Genomic DNA, 25,841 nt, shown 5'->3' on the forward strand with positions numbered 1-25,841 from the left:
CGGTAGAAGTCAAGTGATTTTTCTAGCACTCGCGCGAGGTCAAGAATTGGTTGTACCCATTTTTATATCGTAATGATAATGGTCTGTGGACAACGATCCATGGGGATACGTTGTCTACGAGACGGAAATTGGAATAAGGATTAAGGTGTGGTACCGTGTGTCAAGCGTTTGAACGTACTAAACACATGCCGAGAAATATGGTAAAACGGTAAGCCTAGTACCTGAGTGAACCTGCCCGCAGACTTTACCCCGCACGTGACCTGAGACATGGTCTCCCATTCCGGTTATGGTGGGTACAAGTGCGGTCACTGCACGATGGCAGTCGGGTTAGTGAGGCATTATACGCCAAGGCGGTGAGCCCTGGTCTATTGATGGGGAATCGATGGGGGTGGTTGATATGTGTGGGGACGGAGTGCCTTGATACGTCGTGTGTTTAGGTTTACCTTGCAAGGATAAAAACTCGATTTGAATCGTCTGCTTCTCGCAACTAATTAGACTGCTTGATCCATGCTGCTACATTGAGTAACAAGTGGAAAGGTGTTGATTTGCAAAAGATGTTGTTTGATAAAAATGTTTGATACCATGTATGATTAGCTAAGTACACAACTAGTTTAAAAAGGATCATACTAAAATTTGAAAAGCTAAAACATGATTTTAGACTCAGCTAGTGCTTTTGGCAAACCAAACCCCTCAGCCAAACAGCTGCATGTCTAGATCACACCGGGGTAAGTGAAAGTGCATTCATCCCTTTTGTGAGTTTTGGTGATTTGGATAACAACACATTTATAGGTCTAACAAGTTTGCTAAGTGTTGAACAGGAAATTCAGTATGATGAACATACTTGAATAGTGTATAATGATTAGTGAACAAGGTTCAACACAAGGTCAAATAACCAGTGAGACAATGCAAATGGATATAATATGGTCTCTATATTGGTTTGAATATATGGACAAGTCCTGAGAAATCACTATGCATAAATATGATCATAATAGAGGTTGAAGTGATTAAGAGGATTGGTCAAGCCAAAGTGAATAAGATATGAGGAATCGTGAATTGGCTTGACCATATTACTATTAGTCCATATATGAATATATGAGAATCAAACTAGAGCTTTATTGATCTTAGCAGTTATATCTAGATGACATTCAAGCAAGGTTCACAATATTGAAGAAATGATTCTCTCAATGGATGCTCAATAGGATGTGACTCAAGAATGGCTTGATAGGGTGAAGATAGCAAGGAAAGGGCTTCGAGGAACTAAGCGAAGGTGAAGGCCAAGCGACGGCTTGTAGACCGAGGTACCATGGCTAAGGTGAAGAAGAGAGTACTTGCACTAAGTCGATGAACTAATCAGCTATGAAGAGTTACAACATGTTGATGCATCAGTAAGGTGACTTGAAGCCATGATTTGAACTCATATATGGTGAAATGGCACAAGTCACAGGCTCGATTTGTGTTTGCCTTAAAAGGTGAGACAAAGATGTTTGTGATCCTTATGAAGCAACACCATGGAGAAATCACACTTGAGACACCAATGACTCAAGGAGTTTACTTAATTATATTTTATTTGACTTGAGTATAGGAATCGCCGTACTATCAAGGGGGATCCATAAAGAAGGTTGGTGTTGGTACTAAAGCTCAAAATCCTTGATCTAAAACTTCCATTTTACCCTTGTTAATCCTTAGTGAAAGTATGTAGTACAACCTTTTTAAGTCTATCTTGGCCAAAATTGCTTTTTGGAAAATACAGGTTCAACCGGTTTTAAAACAGGTTCAACTGGTTTTAAAACAGGTTCAACCGGTTTTTGCACTGTTCACCTTTTTGGAAAATACTGGATCAGCCGGACACTCAACCGGACACTCAACCGGTTTTTGTCTGGTGGAAACAGGTTCAACCGGTTTTAAAACAGGTTCAACCGATTTTTGCACTGTTCACTTTTTTCTGCCAGTCTACTGTGTCAGCCAAAAAGCTGTGCGCAGCTTTTTGAAAAACCGGTTCAACCGGTTTTTGGGCAGAAAAGTCAAAACGGCTAGTTTTGGAGCCCCACCTATATATACTCACTCCCACCTCTCTCCTCCATAGAAGAGCACGACTTGGACTCCATTCCTAACCTGAGAAACACCTTCCACTCTCTCTCACACACCTCTTGCCTCTCCCATTTCAAATCTTTGGAGAGAAATCTTTGAGTGAGTTTGAGAGCTGTGGTTTTTGTGCTTCATCTCCAAATCTCTCTTACTCTTCTTCATTCGAGCTTTGGTACTACATCGAGTTCTTTGTGGATTCATTACTCTTGGAGCTTCTAGCTGCTAGACGACTAGGTGTCTCTTGTGAGTCTCCAAATCTTGTGGAAGACCACAAGAAAGTTTGTATTACCCGTTCGTTTGAGCAAAGATTATTGTGTGGGCTTGACCTTTGTGGTCTACAAAGGGAGGATTAGGGTTGAAAGAGACCCGGCTCTTTGTGGGCGCCTCAACGAGGAAGTAGGGCACCTTGGTGGTGTGACCGAACCTCGGGATAAATCTTGTGTCTCTTGTGTTCTTGCTCATTGTGTGTTTGTGTTCTTCGTTCTCTCACCATTTAGTGAAAGATTTGTTTAAATCTTTTTGGTGTGTGGATTTTGAGAAGTCCCCTTCTCAGATCTACTACTTTGAACCCTGTGGATCATTTAGATCATCTCATTTCCAAAGTTAACTGGGTGAATTTCGAGATCAATTCAGTTTTACCCAGTTTGCTTCTAGTTTTTGTTGAAAAAAGTTTTAACTTGCCTATTCACCCCCCCTCTAGGCAACTTTCAGTAAGTCTAGCTGAGTATTAGTATACTCAGCCTTGCTTGTGGCATAATTTTTTTTACAGGTTCTCTGAAGGATATGGTTGCTGGAGTGACTTGGCCGTCCATCTTGCCATTGGGTTGGACAGTCGAGTGGGACCCTACCTCGGCCGGGGAGGAGCATGAGGAGTGATGGGCCAGGCTTCCCCATACCTCCGTTTGTTTACCGTTAGTCATATTCCGCTGCATTTCGAATAATGATCACTACTTTTGCAAAACTCTGATGATGTTGTAATAATTTTAAGTACTCCTTTAATGCTTTATTGTATTTGCTATGTGCCTCATCTTCGAGTGAGTACGTGGTACTTGATCCTGTTAGTGGCCTAGTCGGACCAGATCCGAGGGACTGACGTTTTATTCCTATTTAAGTGTGGTCTAGCCTCTGAGGTGGGACTTGGACACTTAAGTTGGAATAATTCGGGCAGTTCCTCCACACGTTTTGGACCGCCATGACGAAGGACTTTGCCATAATAGCTGCGTTGCCTCCATATGAGGATATTGTTAGCTCATAGCTCATCAAAAACTGCTTTGGGTTCGAGTGCCCATCGTACATGGGTAGCTGAGGTGGCTTGTAGGATTGTGGCCATGGGATAGCCTGCAATTCTGCTGCCAGGGGAGAAGCATCATCAAAAGCAAAGGTACCATGATTAAAATCATCGTACCATTCATCTTCGTTGAATGAGCCCTCTTGACGAAGCTCCCGGTGTTGGGGCCTTCGGTCGTGATCATCTTGAGTAAGATGACGCACTTCTTCAGTAGCTTCGTCGATCTTCTTCTGAAGGTCGGCCAGCCGAGCCATCTTCTCCTTTTTCCTTTGCACCTGCTGGTGAATGATTTCTATGTCCCTGATCTCCTGGTCGAACTCCTCCTCCTGAAGTGTTGGACTAGTGGCCTTCCTCTTTTGGCTTCTGGCCTCTCAGAGAGAGAGAGTGTCTTGGTTTGTGTCCAGTGGCTGTAGTGCAGCCCCTGGCGCTGTTATCTTCTTCGGCGGCATGACGAAGGTTGATGCTTTGCCGAAGGTTGTGGAAGTGAGTACACCGGAGGTGGGCACCAATGTTGAGGACTTGTTCTCAATTGCTATGAATTAAGAACAAGGCAACACAAAATGTTAATGGTTAAGGTCCTTCGTCCTTCGAAACATTATCTCCCTTAGGATATAATGATTTTCAGACGAAGGTCATGAAGGACGTACCTTCATCATTGCAGTATATATATATATTAATGGAAGAAGAAGCATATGAAACATAAGAAATAACATGAATAATCATATGACATCTTTAACATATCTTTATTAAATCATAAATGAATATGAATAATATTGCATTACACTTGTACCTTTGGCTTGACAGAAGGCAAAAGTCCGAGCGTGACGCGCGAATGAGTACAAGTCAGCGTGAACAGTATGGGGGTACTGTTCATCTATTTATAGGCATAGGGCGCAGCCTATATGAAATTACATCCATGCCCTTCATATTTACAATTGACTTAAGGATAATCTATCGAGGACTAAATAGTCTTTTCCTCTTTAAGTCGGTTCCTTTTTTTGCTACTGAGCCAAAGCTTCCTCACGCGTAGCTTCGTAATTGATTCAGCCTTCATCTCGATCGACCTTGGTCCCGATCATGCTTTCCATATTGTGGACAACTTCGTTCCAATTCCGAAGGTTCCTGTACATATATTTCACTTGGAGAACATTGTTAATCCTGTTTTTGAGGACCTTCGAAAGGCGAAGGCCCCCAACAGCAGGTGATTACAAATCAAGTTACTTTGGGGGATTTATTAGCTAAGCAGATTAATGTTTTACCTACCAAAGCTAATTCATTACCTTATGGTGGTACATGCTAAGATGTCCATATATAATATTTCAATCAGTCAAAGAAGCAAATTAGACATTTATCATCAGAACAATCAACCAACATTTTTACATAGAGAAAATAGTTTTAATTTTGTCTTAGGTCTCCTATCACTTAAAAATGTCACAAATGTAGGATTCCAAGGTGTGAAATCCATCTTGTCTCAGAGTAGAAAAGATAAGAGTAATCAGAGTATGACAGCAAAAGGTGAGACATGATCAAGATAAGATAAGTATAGAATGAATTAGAGTAAGGTAAGTAGGTAAGGGTTTTGTCCATTTCTATCTAGGTTTCGTCCTACAGTCAACATTTCCTCTGATATCACTTCTGTCACACCCGGATTTAAGGAACAAAGCCGGGTGCATCTCATATATGCGCCAGAGAAGACAACACATATAATAACAGAGTACATAGAGATAAATGTCATAAATATCATAAATATACTTATTACATAGCGGAAGTCTTACAAAAATAAATGATAAAATAAAGCAAACTAATTATTATTCCCTGGCGCCACAAAGCTGACTGGGAGACACCACCTAGATCAAGTCGAAAGCCTGTGTTAGGTGGCTCCTCTTCGACCACATGTTCTTCTCCTGTGGGGGGTTGTGAGACAGCAAGGGTCAGCTCACACATGTTCATTGCTCAACAAGTTGTGGGGAATAATGTGCATGAAGTCACCAAAGGTGGAAGTTCATGAGAAGTGTAAGACTGATCAGTAAATAAAGGTTGCAGCTGAGCATTGCTTTTATAAGTTGGTCAACATTTTAATAGCAATTACTAAGTGTAAGTAAATACCAAACCTTAGTAATAATAAATAAAAGTAATAATAAAATAATCCCAGATGCAATGAAATGACAAATTGAATTTAATTCCATAAGTTAATCATGTGAGTGTCCGAGCCGCTCATGACCGTGGGCACGACTTTTATACCAGTTTTACACTCTGCAGAGGTTGCGCATCTTTACCCACAAGTCGTGTTACCCATTTGCCACAGAGTTGATCAGACCCCATACACCTCTACCAATGAAGCGAGGCAGGGTACCACTACGAGGCCTTTACAAAGTTCCACTAGCTTCAGAAAACCCGCTACAGTTTATAGGAAGCTCCAGTGCAGGAATCCCTCGCCTGACCGCCATCGCAGGAAAATCAACCCAAGGACCTCCCTACACTGACCACTCCCCTACTGCCCTTGCCCTTTTCGGGTAAGGTAGTCATCCACTAGCTTTCCTAGTTAATCAGCCAAGGGCGTCCCATTAAACCCTTGTGGTAGCACTGTTTTCCCGGGTGGTTCTCCATGTTCCCATTAACATAATGATCTTATCATGAACAGTAAATAGTAAACAGATAATAAAAAGTGTAATCATGAGTAATGAATATCTCTATACCCAAAACCACATAAAGCAATAGCATGTACTACCCAAAAATTCAGTAGTAAAACCAGTGGTGAAACAAGGTATAAAGATAGTCAAAATCTAGGGTAACCTATTGGGTCCCATCAAAATTAACCTATGCAGATCATTATGATTAATAAGAACATGACTGGGTAAAGAAGTGATCAAGGGCACAACTTGCCTTCCACGAGCTCCTGCTCAGCAGTCTCTACCAGCTGAACCCCCGGATCTTCTGTGGCTTGCTCGTCTATTTGCATCAACACAATACATACATAGTATAGCAAAAATTAGGGAAATTTGGATCCATACCATTAAAAGATCACCACTTTGGATCCATACCATTACTATCTCACTTACATGTGGGTCCACATGAGTCAATGACATGTGGGGTCCATGGTATATATCTAAAGTTTGGATCTTTTAATGGTATAGATCCAATTGTTCCCAAAAATTAACACCACACTAAACATGTAAATAAAATACACAATAATAATCTAGACATTAAAATAAGATCATAGGAACTGGAATCATTAAATTTGGAGTTATAGATTTTAAGTTATGAATTTTCCAAGGTTTCATGTGCTTGATATATGATTAAGTGAGACGTTAATTTTACTACTGTTTTCATGTCACAACAGAGACCCTAGGTGATAAACCTTAATATTACAAAATTTTAGAAATTGGAATAGACCAATTTGGAGTTTATATGAACTTTCTACAAATTAAACAAGTTTCTGCAATTAATTTAATACCAAAAATCTATTTTCTAATTTAATTTCCCTGGTTTTTCTAATCTCTGGACTGGGCCTCAAATTTTATAAAGCGTAGGGGCTCTGGGGTAAGAATCCCTAGACACAGGGAACAACTATAACGGGTGGCGGGTTTTATTTCTAATAAAGCTAGGGTCTCATGTATAAAAAGGCCAGCGAATGGGGTATCGCTAAGATCTGACCGCTAGATCTAAGATCTAGCGCTAGGATTACACACTGCCTTAAGTAAAATTATATGCATCACTGGCCCTTGGATCCGCGGCCGGTGTCCGAGATTTGGCCACGTCAGTGCTCACTCCTAGCCCTTGGATGGGTAACTAGCGGTCAGATTTCCTTTCATTTGAAGACAGCGAAGGGGGTGCGCAAGCTTTTAATCCAAGCCGCTCAACACGCGATCAACGGCCCATGGCACGTCATCTCCCTCAGATCATGGGCGACGGCGGCACCGCCCCTGTGCCTGGCGAAAACGCGTCGGCGATTCCCCAGTGAGGACCACCGAGGCCCAACACCCCTCCCAAACAACCCTACGCGTAGAGGAGGCATAGGCGAACAAGATATGGGTAGTTTTACCTTGAATCAGAGCGGTGACTTCTCTGCACACGTGGTAATGCGGTTTCACGGCGGAGGTTGAAGTGCGGCGAGAAATTGAGGCCGCCCTGAGGACCAATTCCGCCAAATACTAGCAGGGACGTCCTCCTGGTGACGTGGCGAAGATCCACGACCCTTCCCCAAGACCCCAACGACGACGTAGCCGAGGGTAGGCTGCGGCGGCGCTCTCCCCTCCCCACTCGGTGCTACGGCGGCGACACAATATTCGGCGAGGCGAGTCTCCAAAGACAGGATGAATGGGTCGGCCACGGTTCTGGGGACCCCATATAGACGCGAGGTGGCCGAGGTGGGCAACAGCTTCCCCCGATTTTAGTGGCGAACCGCCGCCATTGCCGCGTGAAGTGGTTGGAGAGGGATGAGTCCGTCCGGCCCCACACGCCAGTGATGCGTGCCGAGCGATTAACGTTTGGGTCCCACGATCCAGTGTGAGGTGAGTGCGAGCGCGAGACGAGCGACCGCCCGTTGGCTCCATCACGTCGGTGAGAAGCTGGTCGCGACGAGCGAGGATGACTGGTTGCTAGGGCCTGCCTGTCGGCGCGAACACGGTTGAGGATGGGCTGCGCGGGTGACATTCAATTTGGGCCGATTTGGTAGTTCGCGGCCCATATGAGGTTTTGTCTTTTTCTTTTATTTATTTTTTTCTATTTCTTTTCCTCCCTTTCCAATTCAAATTTAAATCCTAGTTTAAATTTAAACTTGTGACAAACTTATCCTCAGATTATTTTGCGCCACACAAGTACCAATTTGGAGATGTATTTATCTACATACATTACTTATATATATATTTATTTCCTTCTCTTTCCTTTTCTCTCTTTTCCAAATTTTGAAGTTTCCAATTAGGTCAAAACCTCCTTTTCATTATTAATGTGTTTTTATTATGATTATTTTTATCATTAAATGCACAAGCAATTGAACTCCAACATGATGCACCATTCTTTTATTTAGTATTTTTTAGCCAAGGATAATTCCTTGATTTGAAATATGCAAAAATGAGAATAATAATACAAGTAGTCAATGGAACCCTTTATATTTCTCGTTTCTTGTACATTTTACTACTCTTATTATTTAGGTATTACATAGGCTTACCTAAAAAGTTTTGTGATTTTTGGAGTTATCAAATAATTTCTAAAATTCCAAAAGTCTAGGTTTAGGCCTTCTTAAATACTAAATAATTCATGGTTGGGGCTAAAAATCTTGGAACTATTTTTATTAAATACTAGAGGAAATTAGGAATTTAGTAAAATTGGTCCCATGATTTTATCATTTTTCTACAATTTCCTACAATTTTCTAAATCTGGTAGTAAAAAGAAAAGGAAAAAGGAGGAACAGTGATGGGCTGAAACCAGCCCGAACCGGCCCACGTCCAGGTGAAACGCGCCCTCGTTGGCGGCTTTACACAGAAGATCTCGGCTTTTTGAACAAACAGTAAAGAACCCTGGGCACTATTTCCTTGTCTCACTGATGTTTGCACTTAGTCCCTTCCTCTTTCTTATCTTCGCAAACTCCAGTCCCCGATGGTGATCGCCGGTGAGCACGCCTTTCGGCAAACCTGTACTGGCCAAGACACTCAACGACCAAGGCTCTAGCTTGGCAGACACTTAATTCCACCCTCGGCGACACTAATCCCCCATCTATTTGCACTAATCCGGACCGGAGCATGCCTGCTCACGACGACAGCGAAAACCGAGAAGAAACTATAGTGTTCAGGGCAATCCAGTGTGGTCTAGTTCAATCAATCGAGCCTACAAGCAACGGGAGACCCTAGAGATGCTAGAACATCCAACGGAGAGGCATGAACCAACCTGAGGAGGGCTGGCCACGGTGAGAGACGCTCGGCGGCGCGGAAAACATATTTGGGAGAAAAGAGAAATTGAGAGGCTATGGTGAACGATTGGAGGCGAGAGCTGGTGCTTTGGAGGCTTAATTACCTAGCGGAACTCACTGGGGCATCAATTTATAGGGCCCATCGGCGGTGGCGTCCAATTTGAAGGAAGTGTGCTGGCAGCTGGAGAGAGGGGAAGGCACTGGCGCAAGTGTTATCGTGGCTTTCACCATGGCAAGGCCTCCGGTGATGGACGGACTTACTGCTATGGTTCACTGTGATGTGTTAAAGCTACTAGGCACGTGGCGCACGGTTGGTAAGTGGCCAACGCCGTCGAGGGCCATCTCAGCTGGCCACAGGCAAAGTGGGTACGGTGAACCCACCAGTGACCGGGTCCGAGTCTATCCGGTGCCAAGATCTTTACTCCGCCGCGATTATTTCCTCACTAGAGAGGACGGATCGTAGCACCGGCGCGGATCACGGTGAGAGGGTCACCGGCGGTGAGGTGCACTGCATCTGGTGATCTTTTTTAGTATTGTACCATGGTGATCATCATCAGAGCATCTGACAGAGCAAGTTAGAGGCCTCGGTTCTCCAATTTTTGTGTGGCAACTAGATCATCTGTCTGCAGCAAAAATGTTGTCCCATAATCCATCTTTGTTTTTGTTATAGCAACCATACCCAATCGATCACTGGATCCCACTCAAAATTGATCTCCAAATTCTTCCAAGTTCACTAGTTGCCATAATTCAGTCTGTAGTAGCGACTGACAGTCCAACTTTGAGTCCATTTTACTCCAAATTTGGTATGTGATCATGGCTTAGTCACTTAAGCAAAGTTATACTCCTATCATAGCTCTACAAATTTGATGTGTTGACCTAGGGCAAAATCCTTGTAGATTTATAGATATAGAGCTCCAAAGTTGACCCCAAAACACTGAATTTTAGACTTAGCTATCTAGTGCACATGTGACCCTTTTGCAAATAAGTCCAAATTTCCCCACAATACTTGAAAATCCTTCAATGTAAAAGTTACTTGGTTTGTGATTTTCTATCACATTGCTATTTGCACTTTGGTCCAAAAGTGTGTAGAATTTACATTTACCCCCCTAGGGTTCCAATTAGGGTTTTTAGGGTTTTGAGTACTTTAGGGTTTTTGTGCCACTGAAGTCCATCAACTTTGATATCTTGTGAACATTTCTAATGAATTTTGAGATTTTTACTCATTTTGGCTTCACTTTCATCCATAAGCCCTAATTCAGGGTTAAGTACCCTACCCTAGGGTTAATCACACATCAAGTCACCTCATCACAACTTCCTTTGAAATTTTTACCTAGTGAATGCATTCTAGGTGTTACAAGCAACATGAAATGTCAATGCACATGATGTTATGCTCAAGTTTTAGTGCCAGTAACACCAGGGGTGTTACATCCTTCCCCCCATAAAAGAATCTCATCCCGAGATTGAAAGTCCTACAGTAAGTAATGGAAAAGGAAACGTGTCACATCTTTATTTCCTTACTTGTCTTACAGAACAGGGGGTGGTAGGGGGTTTATTCCAACTTTACAAACAAATGTACATATCTTACAGGTTACATGAAGCTAAGAACCTAGGAAAATTCTTTTCCAAGAAGTCTTGAGTCTCCCATGTAGCTTCACCTTTAGTATGCTGGTTCCATTGTACCTTATAGAATTTAAGAGTCCTTTTTTGGGTGATCCTGTCCTTCTGATCCAAAACTCGAATGGGATTTTCTAAATACGTTATGTCTGGTTCCAAGGCAACATCCAGCACATCGATGGTTCGATTAGGAATTCGAAGGAACTTCTTCAATTGAGATACATGGAACACGTTATGTACTGCAGATAATGTTTATGGTAGTTGAAGTCGGTAAGCCACTGGTCTGCATTGTTCAAGAATGGGAAATGGGCCAATGTATCGGGGTGCTAGCTTCCCTTTTACCCTGAAACGGTTCACACCCTTCATTGGTGATACTTTTAGGTACACATGATCCTTGACTTGAAAGAACAAGGATTGGCGTTGTTTGTCTACATAACTTTCTTGTCGAGCTTGAGCTTCTTTCAAGTGGTGTCTTATCCGTTGAACCTTTGCTTCTGTTTCCTTGACTAAGTCAGGCATGAAATACCACCGTTCTCTAGGTTCTAACCAATTTAAGGGTGCTCGACACCGTCACCCGTACAGTCCTTCAAATGGTGCCATTTTTATGCTTTCTTGATAGCTGTTATTGTATGAAAACTCTGCCAATGGCAAACAATCATCCCATTTCTGTGGGAATTCCAGGACACATGCTCGCAACATGTCTTCAAGTATTTGATTTACTCTCTCAGTTTGTCCACTTGTTTGAGGATGATATGTCGAACTGTGTGTAACGCCCTGATTTTGGGGGTATAAAATTTCTTTCTAATTATCACCCAAAATCATGTGTTACTCTTCTTTTTCTCACTCTAGGCTTTCTCTCTCTCTCTAGATACTTTCTCCCTTTTTCCTTTTTGATTAGAAATAGCTTAAACTAGTGGAGGTTAATTATTTATTTTTGCCAAAACCTTATGAGTCATGACATGTTGCATCATGCTGAGCTTAAAATATTCTTTGAAGTGTTGCACAAGTTTGAATTTATTTGAATTTGAAACCTAGTTTGAATTTGGATTTGAAAACCCTATAGAAAAAGAATTTGAAAAGGAATTAGAAAATTCAGAGAAAAAGAAAAGGGTAAAGCAGCCCAGCCGGCCCAAGTCGGCCCAGCCAGGCCGCGCGCCCGTGCCGTCTGACAGGCGGACCCCTCCTATCAGCAGCAGTTCTCCCTCGCACGTGCCCTCCCTCTCTCGCTCGCTACCCAGTGGGGCCGATCTGTCGGCGCCCGTTCTTCTCCTGCGCGCGCCAGTCGCCGAGCCGTTGCCCCGCGCACCCCCTTTTCTTCTCTCTGCGCCGTGGGCCTGCCTTGTCAGTTCCGCCCCCTCCGCGCTCGCCGTGGACCGGCGCTTACGCACTCGCGCACGTCACCGGATTTCTCGGCCACGACGCCCGCCCACGTTCCTAGCTTCCTTCTTAGAGCCCCACCAGTGCCCCGCGCACACCCCTCTCCTCATTTCGCTCAGCTTCACCCTCTCTCGCGCTCTGCCCACTCCGCCAGCCACCGCCGGAGACCCGCGCCTGCGTTCTCGGCCATCCAGCTCACCGGAGACCACTCCAAGCCTCCCCGAGCTTCGCCCCGAGGTGAGACACCCGTCCCCGTGCCCAATTTCCCCTATTGCGCCCTGTGCTAGGCCAATTTCGCCTTCGCCGGTGCTCGGCCGCGACGGTCTGCCGTGCTCACGTGGTGGCCGGCCGATTTAGCCCGGTCTAGTTCCCCGGCGTTAGTCCCTATGGTGCCTCTGCCTCTGCTGAAGCTAGCCCAGGCCTTAGCGTGCCTTAAGTCCCCTCCCTGTGGTCGGAATGGCTCACCGGAGTTACTCCGGTCTGCCCGAGGCTTCCTCACCGTCGTTCTCCCCTCTCTGCGCGTGGATTCATGGCCTCGTCCCCGTCATTGAGTTCGTCGTGGCGTTCTCTCCCTCTCTGCCCATGTTGGAGACTTGTTCTCAAATGCTTTGAATTAAGAACAGGGCAACACAAAAACATGTTAATGGTTAATGCCCTTCGTCCTTCGAAGCATTATATCCCTAAGGATATAACGATCTTCAAACGAAGGTCATGAAGGACGTACCTTCATCATCACGACATATATCAATGAAAAACGAAGCATATGAAACATGAGAAATAACATAGATAATCATATGACACCGTTGATATATCTTTTATTATATAATCATGAATGAATAATAACAATATTGAATTACATTTGTACCTTCGGCTTGACAGAAGGCAAAGGTATAAGCGTGATGCACGAGCGAGTACAAATCAACGTGAATAGTACGGGGGTACTGTTCATCTATTTATAGGCACAGGTCGCAGCCTGTGTGAAATTACATTCATGTCCTTTACAACTTGTTATAATCATGACACAAATTATCATGGGTCGATCGGTCTTTTCATCTTTAAGTCGGTGCAACCGTTCATCTCAAGGCGTATCGCTAGGCCGAAGCTCCCTGGATGGTAGCTTTGGTGTTGCTTCTGTGTTGATCTTCCGAAGGTGTTTCTTCTTACAGGACCTTCGGCGACGAAGCAGACCCCCAACAGTAGCCCCTTCATGGTGCTAGATCGTTTTTCGTAACGAGCTTGATCCGTGAAAAATTCTCCAAGGCTTCGAAATGCTGAAGGTCCGAAAAACACCTTCCCTGAGCTCGTTGCCGAGAAACGATTAAAATATTCCGAGCGCGAGGTGGCCCACCATGCGGCGGGTACGCGCGATCTGGCGATTCACCTCCCACGCACCGAGTGGTCCACCGTTCAGTGGGTGCAGGTAATTGTTCAGCGGGTGCGGGTGACTTGACGATTCACCTTCACACTTGCAGCAATATATAAATAGACGGGTAGATGTGAAGTTACCACATCATTCATTGCCATAGCACTGTTGTGCTGCTAAAAAATTTAACCATAGCCGAAGCTTTTTCATCGCATTCTCGAGCAAAGTATCGTCTTGATTTAGCTTCGTCATAAGAGAAAGCTTCGTCAAAACTGTAAAAATCATCAACTTCGTAAGAACTGCAAGAAATTCAACATCAGATGGCCATAGTACGTTCAACTGCAAGGGTGACCCGTGACGGAGAGGAGGCCGAAGCCACCGAGACTGCCCTAATCTTCAAAGTGATGAGATAGTCGGGACTAGTTGTGACAGATGAAGCCATTGAACAAGGTGCACCTGCTGCCGAAACTGAACAAGATATTGAGGAAGAAATTGTTGATGAAGAAGAAGAAGAAGATTATAGTACTCTGATCCCGTCAAAACCTAGCCACTTGGATTTTGGAAAATCTACCATTTCTGAAGCTGATATGCCCATGATGATGAAGCTGGGTTATTTTGGGGAGACTGAGAAGAAGCTTATTCGCTTTGCCGGAGAAGAAATCACTCCAGAGCACAAAAAAGATGAAGTGGTGGTTTTCAAGAGCTTTTTTAGAGCGGGATTGTGGTTTCCCTTTGTGACACTCCAGTGTCACTTAGGGTTTCTTCCTTGAGCTAACCCGAACTATTATCACATGTAAACCTAATGAAGGGATAAACCTCAAAGATGAGAACAAAGATTTATAATGAGTCTTCTCAAACTCTGCTTAATCTTGTCATGAACCTTAAGAAAGGAAAACTCTCAAACCCTAATTAATCCTAAGTGAACCAATTAAGCATAAAGGGTAATTGGGAGAAAATCTTGGGGTAAAAATACAAATTTTGGTAAAAACCAAATTACAAAGTTTTAGTTCACCAATCAACCAACAAAGCATAGTAAAGAAGTTTTGCCATTTGAATTTTTCAAAATCCCCAAAATAGCCCCTAAACTAATGCACTTGTGGGAATTTCAGAAATTTAGAAATCTGAATTTCAGCCCCTTTCCAAAGATCAATCGTGTTCTCTGTTTTTCAAAACTCAAAACCAAAAAGTCCAAATATCAAAGTAATGCCAAATTTCCTTGAACATGCTCTAAAAAAATTTGAACTCAAACCAAATTCATTTGGCAGGTTTTTGCGTCGTTTGACCTCCGGACCAGGCAATCTAACACTCGCACCTTGGTGACGCTACAACTCTTTGTCCCTAGCATAAAACCGTGTGACGTCCACACACAAAAGACAAAGCACTGTCAGGGGAACAAATCCTTCAAAACGATCTTGCCCAAATTCGCAAAGATGTGCGCCCAATCAGCGTTAGAACTCGGGCAGAAGCAACGGTTCCACGTGTTCGATCGTGGCTGACACCCCCAGTTCACGCCCGTTCGTGCACCCTCGCTCCTCAGTGCACGCCCGTGCGCGCTCGCCGGTCCATGACCGCCCGTGCACCGCGTCGTGCCTATAAAGCAGCCCCGAGCCTCGGCCATACCTCCCCGCGCACTCACAAGTCCTGCCCGAGCCAAAGATCACCGTAATGCGCCCCGAGCACGCTGCGCCATCGCCCGCCAAGCCTTCTGAGCCTCGGCCACCGTGGCCAGCCTCCCCCGGTCACTTGCAGGTCGTGCCAGCCGCTCGGTTCGCTCCGCCAATAGCCCATGAAGCTTCCCAAGCTCTCAGACCCAGCAGAACTTCACTGGAGGCTCGAGATCGTCCTCGCCGGACTTCGGTCGCCCGCCGCCGCGTGTGTACTGAGCAATCCAGTAAGCCATTTTCAAATTCCTTGCACCCACGTCTTCCCTAGCACCAAGTGAAGCTCTCTGACCCGTTTGATTGAACTATCGAGCTGTGAGTAGGCCGGATTCCTCGCCGCCGACGAGCATCTCCGCCTGCGCACGTGGATCGGCCGACTCCAACCATCCCCGATGGCGACCCGCACATCGCCGTGATCCTCGAGACCTCCCCTACGTCCTCGACCACCTCACCGAAGCAGCCTCGCCGCCGGTAAGCCCCTCCACCTCTTCCTTTTTCTACGGCCACTGTTCCATTAGGGAGGGACCGCGGGTTCGATTTCCAGAAACGCTAGGGGGTTTTCCTGCAGAGTCGTAGACTCAAATGAATAGTGCCCCGGGGACCTGTCTGTAATTCCCTAGATATCTTTCGCCAGGGACCCCAGCGCAAAACTGCTTTTCTTTAAACCATTTCTAATTAATCTTTTATTATTCAGCAGAGGACTTAGGAAATTCATAACTTGAGAAATATTTAACCAAAATTTGTCAAACCAATTTTGCTGGATTCTAAATATTATGGACTATCAATTAAAAATATTGAACCCCATGCTTCTATTTTAAATTTTAGAGTTTAAAATTAATTAGAGAATCTGACCAAACCTTATTTAATTAAAGAAATTTTGTTATGCTTCTGTGCTAGGCTTGAGAAAATTTGTAGATGTTCAAACCCCAATTAGACACTGTTTAAAAATACTAGACACCCCAGTATTGGAAGTTTAAGTATAGTTATCCAATAAAAGCCATTTTTGCCCAAAACTTAAGAAAATCAGAGAAGTATTAGGAAATAAGGAACAGCGAATGCAATTATTTTTCCTAGCCTACTTAAGTAACAGAGAACCTAGGAAAAATAAAGGGACCCCTAGTCCAGAACAGAATCAAGGTGAAATGTTTTATTTAGCATTAATCCAACTAGAAAACAATTATTGGAATTATGAAAACAAATCCAAATTGTCAATAAAAATCCAGTGGACTTGTAACGACTAGAACCCCACTGCAAAAATGATAACCACCCCAACCCATCATTTTAAGTAGGGTAAACAAATAAAACTTGATATTGGGTCCTATTCCAAATAAATCATGAGCAACCCAAATATAATGCAATAATGGGCAAATAAAATTATACTAGATCAATGATGAGATAAGCCACCAGAGAAAAATGCAAAACCCAATTGAAGGCTGCAAAATAATACCCATTGTCAATACTTCATGAAAAAGATCATTTAATCCAAATAATTCCTACCACCTTTCCCTTAAGCAAAAAGATGCCAAACTTCAAGAATGATTGCTCTTGCACAAAGAAGAAGCTAGGAAAAATCAGAAATCTGTTGTTTGATATTTTTCAAAAATTGATGGCAGTAGAAAGCACCCCTTTGGCTAGAAACTTTGGAAAATCATAATAAAATACCTGGTAAGTATTAATGGCTAGAAATTTGTGCAAGGTCATGTTATAACATCTATATGCCAACAAAAATATGACTTAAGAAATAACCCTATGTTAAAAAGGAGCCATAGTTCAAAACACCCCTCCAGCCCAAATATTTGATAATTTTATCCAGAGAGAACTACTTACTGTTTAAACCCCAAATTTTGAGACAGAGAATTATACACCAGTAAGAAGCCACTGTAATTGTTTCAGAATTTTTGGAAATTTATTAATATAACTTGTAGTTCAAACCCACCTTAAAAGCATAAAGGAAATAAGAAGAAGAAAGGAAAATAATAAACCTCGCTCCAATAAGTTCAACTAGAAATGTTATTAAGTTCTCACTAAGATATTAAAAGGAAATCAGTGGAACACCAAAATAGACTTACCACTTAGTTTAACTAAGCTTGACCCTAATTTGCTAAGTATACCACAAGAATCTTTTGTAGCAAGATTAAACTCTACCTGATTTAAGTAGATTATTCACCATCAAAGTTTAATTGCTAAATTACATATCATATCATGCATGTATCTTACTCATTGCATTCATTAGACTGCAATCTAGCTGATGGAGAGTACGTGCTCATCCCCGAGCAAGGAGTTATCCACAAGGAAGACCAGGAGCAAGCTCCCGAGACTGCCACTGAGGATCTCCCCGTAGCCCCAGCATTTGAAGGCAAGCCCCGTTTATGCATAACCGTATTTATATATGCTACTTTACTACACTTAATGTTTGTAGGCTTGTAATGTGCACTTAAGTGTAGGAATTGCTTGAAACCTGTAGTTGCATGAACTTAGGATTCCTTTTTGATGGATACTAGTATGCTAGGTCGAGTAGCTGCTTTGCTAATCAGGATCTCGGTAGAAGTCGAGTGATTTTTCTAGCACTCTCGCGAGGTCAGGAATTGATTTTATTCATCTTGATAACGGGATCTATGTAGTATATGGACTTGGATCCAGGGAGGATGCCTTGTCCATAAGACGGGAAAAGGAATTAAGGATTAATGTGTGGATACCTGAATCAAGCGTTTGAACGTACTAAGCACATGTCGAGAAATATGGTAACTGGTAAACCTAGTACCTAAGTGAAGTCGGGCGCGGACTTTTCCCCTCACTCGTCCTGAGACTGGGTCTCCCATGCTAGCTATGGTGGGTACAAGTGCGGTCACTGCACGACGGCAGCTGGGGTTAGTGGAGCATTGTATGCCAAGGTGGTGAGCCCTGGCCGCGAACGGGGAATCGATGGGGACGGTTGACATGTGTGGGGATGGAGTGCCTTGACATGTCGTGTGTTTAGGTTTACCTTGCAAGGATAAAACTCGATTCGAATCTTCTGCTTCTCGCAGCTAATGAGACTGCTTGACCCCTTGTACTACATTGAGTAAGAAGTGAAATGAGGTTTACATGAGATAACTTGTTGATTGAACTAAATGCTTGTTACCATGTATGCCTAGAAGGAGCAAATTTAGCTAAGATAATGATGCTAGAATTTGAAAAGCTAAAAATTGATTTTAGACTCAGCTAGTGCTTTTGGCAAATAAAACCCCTCAGCCAAACAGATGCATGGTCTAGAGGTAGAGGAGTAGTTTCCTCACACCGAGTAAGTCTAGCTGAGTATTAGTATACTCAGCCTTGCTTGTGGCATAATTTTGCAGGTACGCTTCAGGATATGGTTGATGGTGTGACTTGGCCTACCACCCTGCCACCGGGTTGGACGGTCGAGTAGGATGCTGCTCCAGCAGGAGAGGAGCAAGAGGATAGTGGGCTAGGCCTTGCCCGTTTCCTCGCTACGAATGATATCGATTATCCGCTGCATTTTATTTCGTGAACTTTTATTAGCTACTTGAAAAACTCCGATCTATGTAATAATTCAGTACTTTAATTTGAAGTCTTCCTATTTTATTGTATTTCTTCTGTGACTCACCTTCGTGTGAGATTGTGGTATTTGATCCTGGTTAAGTGGCTTTATCAGACTAGATCTGAGGGACTGATGGGTTATTTCGATTTAAGTATGTTATGGCCCCTGAGGCGTGACTTAGGCACTTAGGTTGGAATAATTCGGGCAGTTCTGCCACACCCTTGAATGAGATGATTGGGGAAGTTTTAGATAATTATGAAATATATCTTCATCAGCTGACCCCTAACGCTATTGTTAGGCTCAGCGTCTTCATCTTGGCCCTTCGAAGCCAAGGAGTGGACCCGAATGCTGAAGCTTTTTGCCGAGTGCATGAGCTGCATTACCAGACGAAGGCCAGAGAAGACAGGCTGCATGAAAACTTTGGCTGTTATAACTTTGCATATCGCAAGGATATAAAGGCCCCGGTGCTTAGCTATCGCACCAAGTGGCCAACTGGTTGGAAAAGTGAGTGGTTCTATGTCCAGGCCGATGAGAAGAAGAGGGAGAAGTTGAAAACGCTAGTGATGAGCCCGCTGAGTTTAAGCTTTGGGTTGACTAGGTCCCTGTGTCGCATGACGTCGGGGTCACCATGCCAACAAGCTGTGGCAGAATTCAGGGTGGTAGCCGAACAGATCAGCACCAGTGATCTAGTTCAAGAATATTTGGCTAACAGAACATCTTCAACTTTGAGCGAATTTAGCATGCCGAAGCTAAAAAGAACGAAGAAGGGACTTGTGCTTGTGCGACTTCCCTATCGGTTTAAATTTGAGAAACAATTTAAAGAACCTTGCCAAGAGTGGCTGGAAATGATTGAAACAGTGTAATGAAGTGCTGGAAAATTACACCAAAAAAGAGGATCAACTGATGACTGCAACCTTCGGTACCCGACAGAAATGAAGGTTGAATCGGGTGATGGATGCTTTGAACTTTGAATACCCTGACTATGAACGATTAAACAAGGGTGCCGAATGGCAAAAGAGAAAAAGGATTGTTAGTGTTCTAAGCAGACAGGCTGCTAGGATGGTGAAAGAAGATGAAGAAGCTCTGAAAAAGAGAAGATCCAGTCCTGAGCCGAAGGTGACTGCTTTGAAGAAAAGAAAGACTACAGCTCCGGAGCCAGAAGCAGCTGAGATAGAGGAGGAAACTCCTTCGACACCTTCTGCTGTTGAAGTAGAAGAAATTTTAAAGGTAATGACCGAATCTTTACCTGTCAAGCTGCTAAGTCCACTGAGGCCGCAACTGACGAAGCTTTTACTGAAGAAGGACGAGCCTTCGGCAGCGAAGAAGGCAGTTGGGCGAAAAAGCAAAGGATTGTTACTGTTATGCAAGCAATTGAAGAAACACCACCGTCGGTCTCAGGGTCAAAAATAACACCAGCTGCCAAAGTTGATGCCTCTGCCGAAGCTGCTCTGGCCGAAGCTACAACTGTCGAAGCTGCAACTTCCGAAGCTACCAATTTGGAGAGCACATTCTCTGATATTGATAAAATGCTCTTGGATATGGCCACGGAAGAAGCTGCTACAGCTGCCGAAGAAACCCTGGCCGCAGTGCCTGAAAAAGGGAAGGAAATCGCCGAAGATATTTCGGAGGAAAAAGGCTTCCATTTTCAAAATATAATTGGTCAAGAATTATCCAAGGCTGAGAAAGAGGAGCTGCAGGATTATGCTATATCATGTGGCTACCAGCCAAGAGCGATGCTCTTCGGCGGAATTAACGAAGAGAGCCTAGGATGTATTCGAGATTGAACTGGAGCAAAAATTATCAGCACTCTGTCGAAGAGTGTTGGTTTTCCGAAGCTTGAAGCTGACATCAGTCGCTACCGAGGACAGCATATCGTCGGCAGTTTATTTTATTCCAATTTCAAGGTAAAAATTTCCCCTCAACTTCTTATTGTTTTACGATGAAGGTGATTTCTGACGAAGGTTGTTTTGAACAGAGTATGCTACTGAGTAAAGCCTTGAGGATGCAACAGAACCTCGAAGATAAGAGAAATGAGGTTATAATTGAAGGATTGGAAAGCAAAATCAAAGATCATGAAGCTGCTCTTGAAAATAAAGATTTTGTTCTTCAATCAATGGAGGGTTCATTGGCAGAGGCTCAAGCTGAAATTACCAGATTAAACAGTGAACTCGTCTTGAAGTCAGAAAACTTCGAGCAAGAAAAAAAGAATTTTGATGCGAAGCTCGAAGCCGAAGTCGAGAAGAGTTCGAATTTGCAAAAATCGTTGAAGGAGCTTCAGGACAAATGTCTAGACTTCGGCAACCGGTGCGTGCAACGACTGAAGCAGATCTTCAACTCAGTTGGAGCCAGTTCTGAAAAATTTGAACCTTCGGTTGAAGAACTGCCAAGCACCTTCGAACATACTGAGGGCGAAGTTGATGCACTCGACAAAGTTATAGCTGGGCATGGTGACTTCTGTGCCCTTCTAGCTTCTCGCGGCACAGCTGTTGCTTTCATGAAGACTGGTTGCACGCATGGGAAGATCGTAAACAGACCAAACTTCAGCCTGTCACCAGCGGATTTAACTGACATCCCCAGCCTGGCCCGAAGCATTGGAAATAGATTTATAACTCAAATATGGACGAAGGGAGGTCGAGACTTAGCTGGTGACGAAGCTCGAAGTCATCTCAAGCCGGTATTTAAACTTGTGCATGTTGCTTACCTTCTCCTGAGATTTCTATTTACCTTATACCACTTTGTTATGTACAGGATGACAAAGCCGAAGATTAATGATCCGATGCTTGACAGATACTGATGAAGCTGCTGCAAAAAGCTCTTAGAGAAATTTTGAATTAACTTTGTAAAAGATACTGAAATTTAGGAATCAAACACTGCTCTGTAAATTTGTTCATACCTTGTAATATATTTTTACCTTTCCATCCATGTATGAACTGCTTTGCTGTGGACGAAACTTGTATTTTTTAGCCGAAGGCGAAAAACACCTTCCCTTCTTTTCGTACACAACGAAGCATAACTTTGCTTCTTGTATGCTCATCGAAGCATTGTCATCAGAGCCGAAGCATCTGTTTGTATTCTATGTTATGATGATGATGATCCTATGAATGTCTAAATGAATGTGTATGAATGCAAATGAATGATGTGATGTAACGTGCAAATGAATGTCCAAACACACGCTTACGAAGCCACACCCAGACTCTGCATCCCCTTAGGAACGACTTTTGAGTCTTCTTCACCGTTTATTTTTCGGTGTAAGTTCTGCATCCCCTTAGGAACGACTTTGCAACTTCTTCGCCTTCTATTTCGGCGGTATAAGTTCTGCATCCCCTTAGGGACGACTTTGGAACTTCTTCGCCTTATATTTCGGTGGTATTTGGCTCTGCATTCCCTTAGGAACGACTTTTGAGCAGAAAACTTACGTTGCGCTCCCTTAGGAATGACTTTTTGTAGCTTCGTCTTGCTCTGCATCCCCTTAGGGACGACTTTTGAGCTTCTCCCTGCTTCTTTTTTCTCTCTGCACTCGATGGTGCATGCTTAGATTTTACATTTTACATTCTTTTGGGGGATTTGCTCTCGTGGAGCTAAGTAAGAAAGAAAAAATTACAAGCTATGGCCCCATTAAAAACCTTTCTCCCCTTCATAAAGAAAAAGGGTGCCATAGGAAAAAAATGAAAAGAGATTCCATCAAATCACACATAATATCGTCGAAGCTCGTCCGCATTCCAAGATCTAGGAATGTCGTTGCCGTCCATATCCTTCAATCTGTAAGAACCGGGCCTCGACGAAGATACCACCAAAAAAGGTCCTACCCACTTCAGCTGCAATTTTCCTACTGTGTGCGGATTAGCCACTCTTCGAAGCACCAAATGCCCTGGCTTAATATTTTTCAACCGAACTTTTGTGTCACGCTATTTTATTGTTTCGGCTTGGTATTTATTGATATTCTCCACAGCCTGAAATCTGGTCCCTTCTATAGTATCTTTTGCTACGTGATAATCAGCTTCGTCTTCTGCTGAAGCTGCTATTCTTATTGACTCTGCTTTGGCTTCTTCTAGGGTAATAGCTTTGTCACCAAATAATAATTTGAACAGTGTAAAACTTGTTGATCTTGATATAGTTGTATTGTGGCTCCACACCAATTTAATCAACTCATCTGGCCACTTCCCTCTAGGCTGATTGAAGATTAACTTCATTATTCCCGTCATTATAATGTCATTTGCTCTTTCAACCAGCCCGTTTGACTCCGGATGCCTAATTGATGCAAAATGAATCTTTGTGCCAATCTGATCATAGAAATCCTTGAAAGTTTCAGCATCAAACTGTGTTCCGTTGTCCACAGTTATAGCCTTCGGCACGCCGAAGCGACAAACAATATTTTGCCAGAAGAATTTCTGGACTGTAACCGAAGTTATTGTAGCTAAAGGCTTCACTTCAATCCACTTAGAAAAATATTATACAGCTACCACAACATATCTCAAATTGCCTTGCGCTGGTGGAAGTGGGCCTAACAAATCCAGTCCCCATCTTTGCAACGGCCAGGTGGGCTATATTAGCTGAGTGAGAGATGAAGGTTGTTTCTGGTCTCTTGCACATTTTTGACAATTTTCACATTTTTGAACTAGCTCTGCTGCATCCGAAGATGCCTTCGGCCAGTAAAATCCTTATTTAAATACTTTTCCCAGCAAGGGCCTAGACCCGATATGGGATTTACACAGACCTGCATGTATCTCCTTCATTAATTCAATACCTTCAGCTCTTGATAAACACTTGAGGAGTGGAGAACAGACTCCATGTTTATATAATTCCCCTTCTATTATCACATATTGTCTTGTCCTTGCTTCCATTCTCTTATTATAAGCTTCGTCATCCGAAAGACAATTACCTTGGAGGAAAGATATAATTTCAGTCCTCCAATCTTCACTATATACTAGAGAAATAGCAAGCACTGTTCTCTCCATGAGTTCAACCGAAGGTGCCTTTATTGTTTCAAAAAATACTTCTGAAGGTAGAGGGAGCCCCTGAGCCGCTGATTTGGCTAGCAGATCTGCATGCTCATTTTCACCTCTTGGAATATTCTTGACAGAAAAACCTTCGAAAGAAGCTTCCAACCTTCGGACTGTATCCAGATATTTTTCAAGCTTCGGGTCTCTTGCCTTGCTACTTTTGTCTACATGGCCAGAAATAACTTGAGAATTAGTTTTCAGGATGACCCTTCTTATTCCCATTGCTCTTAACTTCCGAAGCCCCAACAAAAGTGCTTCGTATTCAGCAATATTATTTGTACAACTAAAGTCAAGCTTGGCTGCGTAACATGTTTTGACTTTCTAAGGTGCTACTAGGACAGCAGCCGCTCCTGCACCGAAGGTTCCCCAAGAACCATCACAGAACACTGTCCAAGCTTCGGCGTCTTTATTTATTTCTTCTTCCTAAGCCCCTGGCGTCCAGTCAGTGATGAAGTATGCTAACGCCTGGGACTGAATTGAAGATCTATGCACATAGTCAATAGCGAATTCGTTAAGTTCCGCAGCCCATTTTCCAATCCTTCCAGTAGCTTCTTTGTTCCTCATTATGTCCTTCAAAGGTTGTGACGAAGAAACAATTATGTGATATGCTTGAAAATAATGTCGAAGCTTTCTGGATGCCATTAACACAGCATACAACACCTTCTCTAATTCTATATAATTTTTCTTTGAAAAAACTCAAGACTTCAAAAACGAAGTACACTAGAGCTTGCTTTTTGACTTGGCCATCTAGCTTCTCCTGTACAAGCGCCGCACTTACTGCAGAGTGCGAAGCTGCCACATATAAGAGCAATGGAGCCCCTGACGAAGGTGGAGTTAATGTTGTTAAATCAATCAAGTATTGCTTCAACTCATCGAAGGCTTTTTGTTGAACCATACCTCATTGAAAAACTTCGGCTGACTTCAGTATTTCAAAGAATGGCAGGTTTCTTTCTGCTGATCTAGATATGAATCTGTTTAATGATGCTAGTCTACCTGCTAGCCGCTGGGCCATTTCTTTGTGCTTGGCGACTCCATCCGTAGGATAGCTTCAATCTTGCTTGGGTTGGCTTCAATTCCCTTCGTTGATACTAAACAGCCAAGGAACTTGCCCTTCTTTACCCCAAAGACACACTTTTCTGGATTTAACTTCAGGCCAGCTTGCCTAAAATTGGCAAATGTCTCTTGCAAGTCAGCAATGTGATTTTCTTGCTTCGTGCTTTTCACTATGATATCATCAACATAGGTCAGTACATTCCTGCCTGTTTGAGAATGAAGGAACTTAGTTGTCATTCTGCTGAAGCTTCCTCCAGCATTTTTGAGCCCCTCAGGCATCCGAAGATAGCAATAGGTGCCACTGGGAGTTATGAAGCTAGTCTTCGGCTCATCTTTCTTCTTCATCCAAATTTGGTGATAGCCTGAGTAACAGTCCAGTAGACTCATGAGCTCTGAAGAAGCTGCTGCATCTACTAGAGAGTCTATTCTTGGCAATGGGAACTCGTCCTTTGGACAAGCCTTGTTACGATCTGTAAAATCAATGCACATTCTCCATTTACCGTTGGCCTTCTTCACCATAACAGTGTTGGCTAGCCATTCTAGGTATTTCACTTCTCTGATAACATTAGCACTAAGAAGTCTCTTCACTTCGTTTCGAGCACCTTCGGCTTTGTCTTCAGACATTTTCCGAAGCCTTTGTTTTCTTGGCTTGAAGGATGGATCCACATTGAGTGAATGTTCAATGACATCTCTGTTAACACCACAAAGATCATTGGCTGACCAAGCAAAGACATCTTTGTTGTTAAATAGAAATCTTATCAAAGTCTTCTCTTGTTCTTCAGATAGCTGAGACCCCAGCAGTACCTTTTGCTCTGCTATATCTTCACATAGGAGCATAGGCTTCGGCTGATCCGCCAAAGCAGCCTTCTCTCTTTTGTATTTGTACTGCTCATAAGCTTCAGCTCCATCTATATTATGAATTGCCTTTGAATCTATCCAGTTTCCTTTGGCTTTTCT

Source organism: Zea mays, chromosome 1, assembly GCF_902167145.1.
Source record: "Zea mays cultivar B73 chromosome 1, Zm-B73-REFERENCE-NAM-5.0, whole genome shotgun sequence".
Lineage (NCBI taxonomy): Eukaryota > Viridiplantae > Streptophyta > Magnoliopsida > Poales > Poaceae > Zea > Zea mays.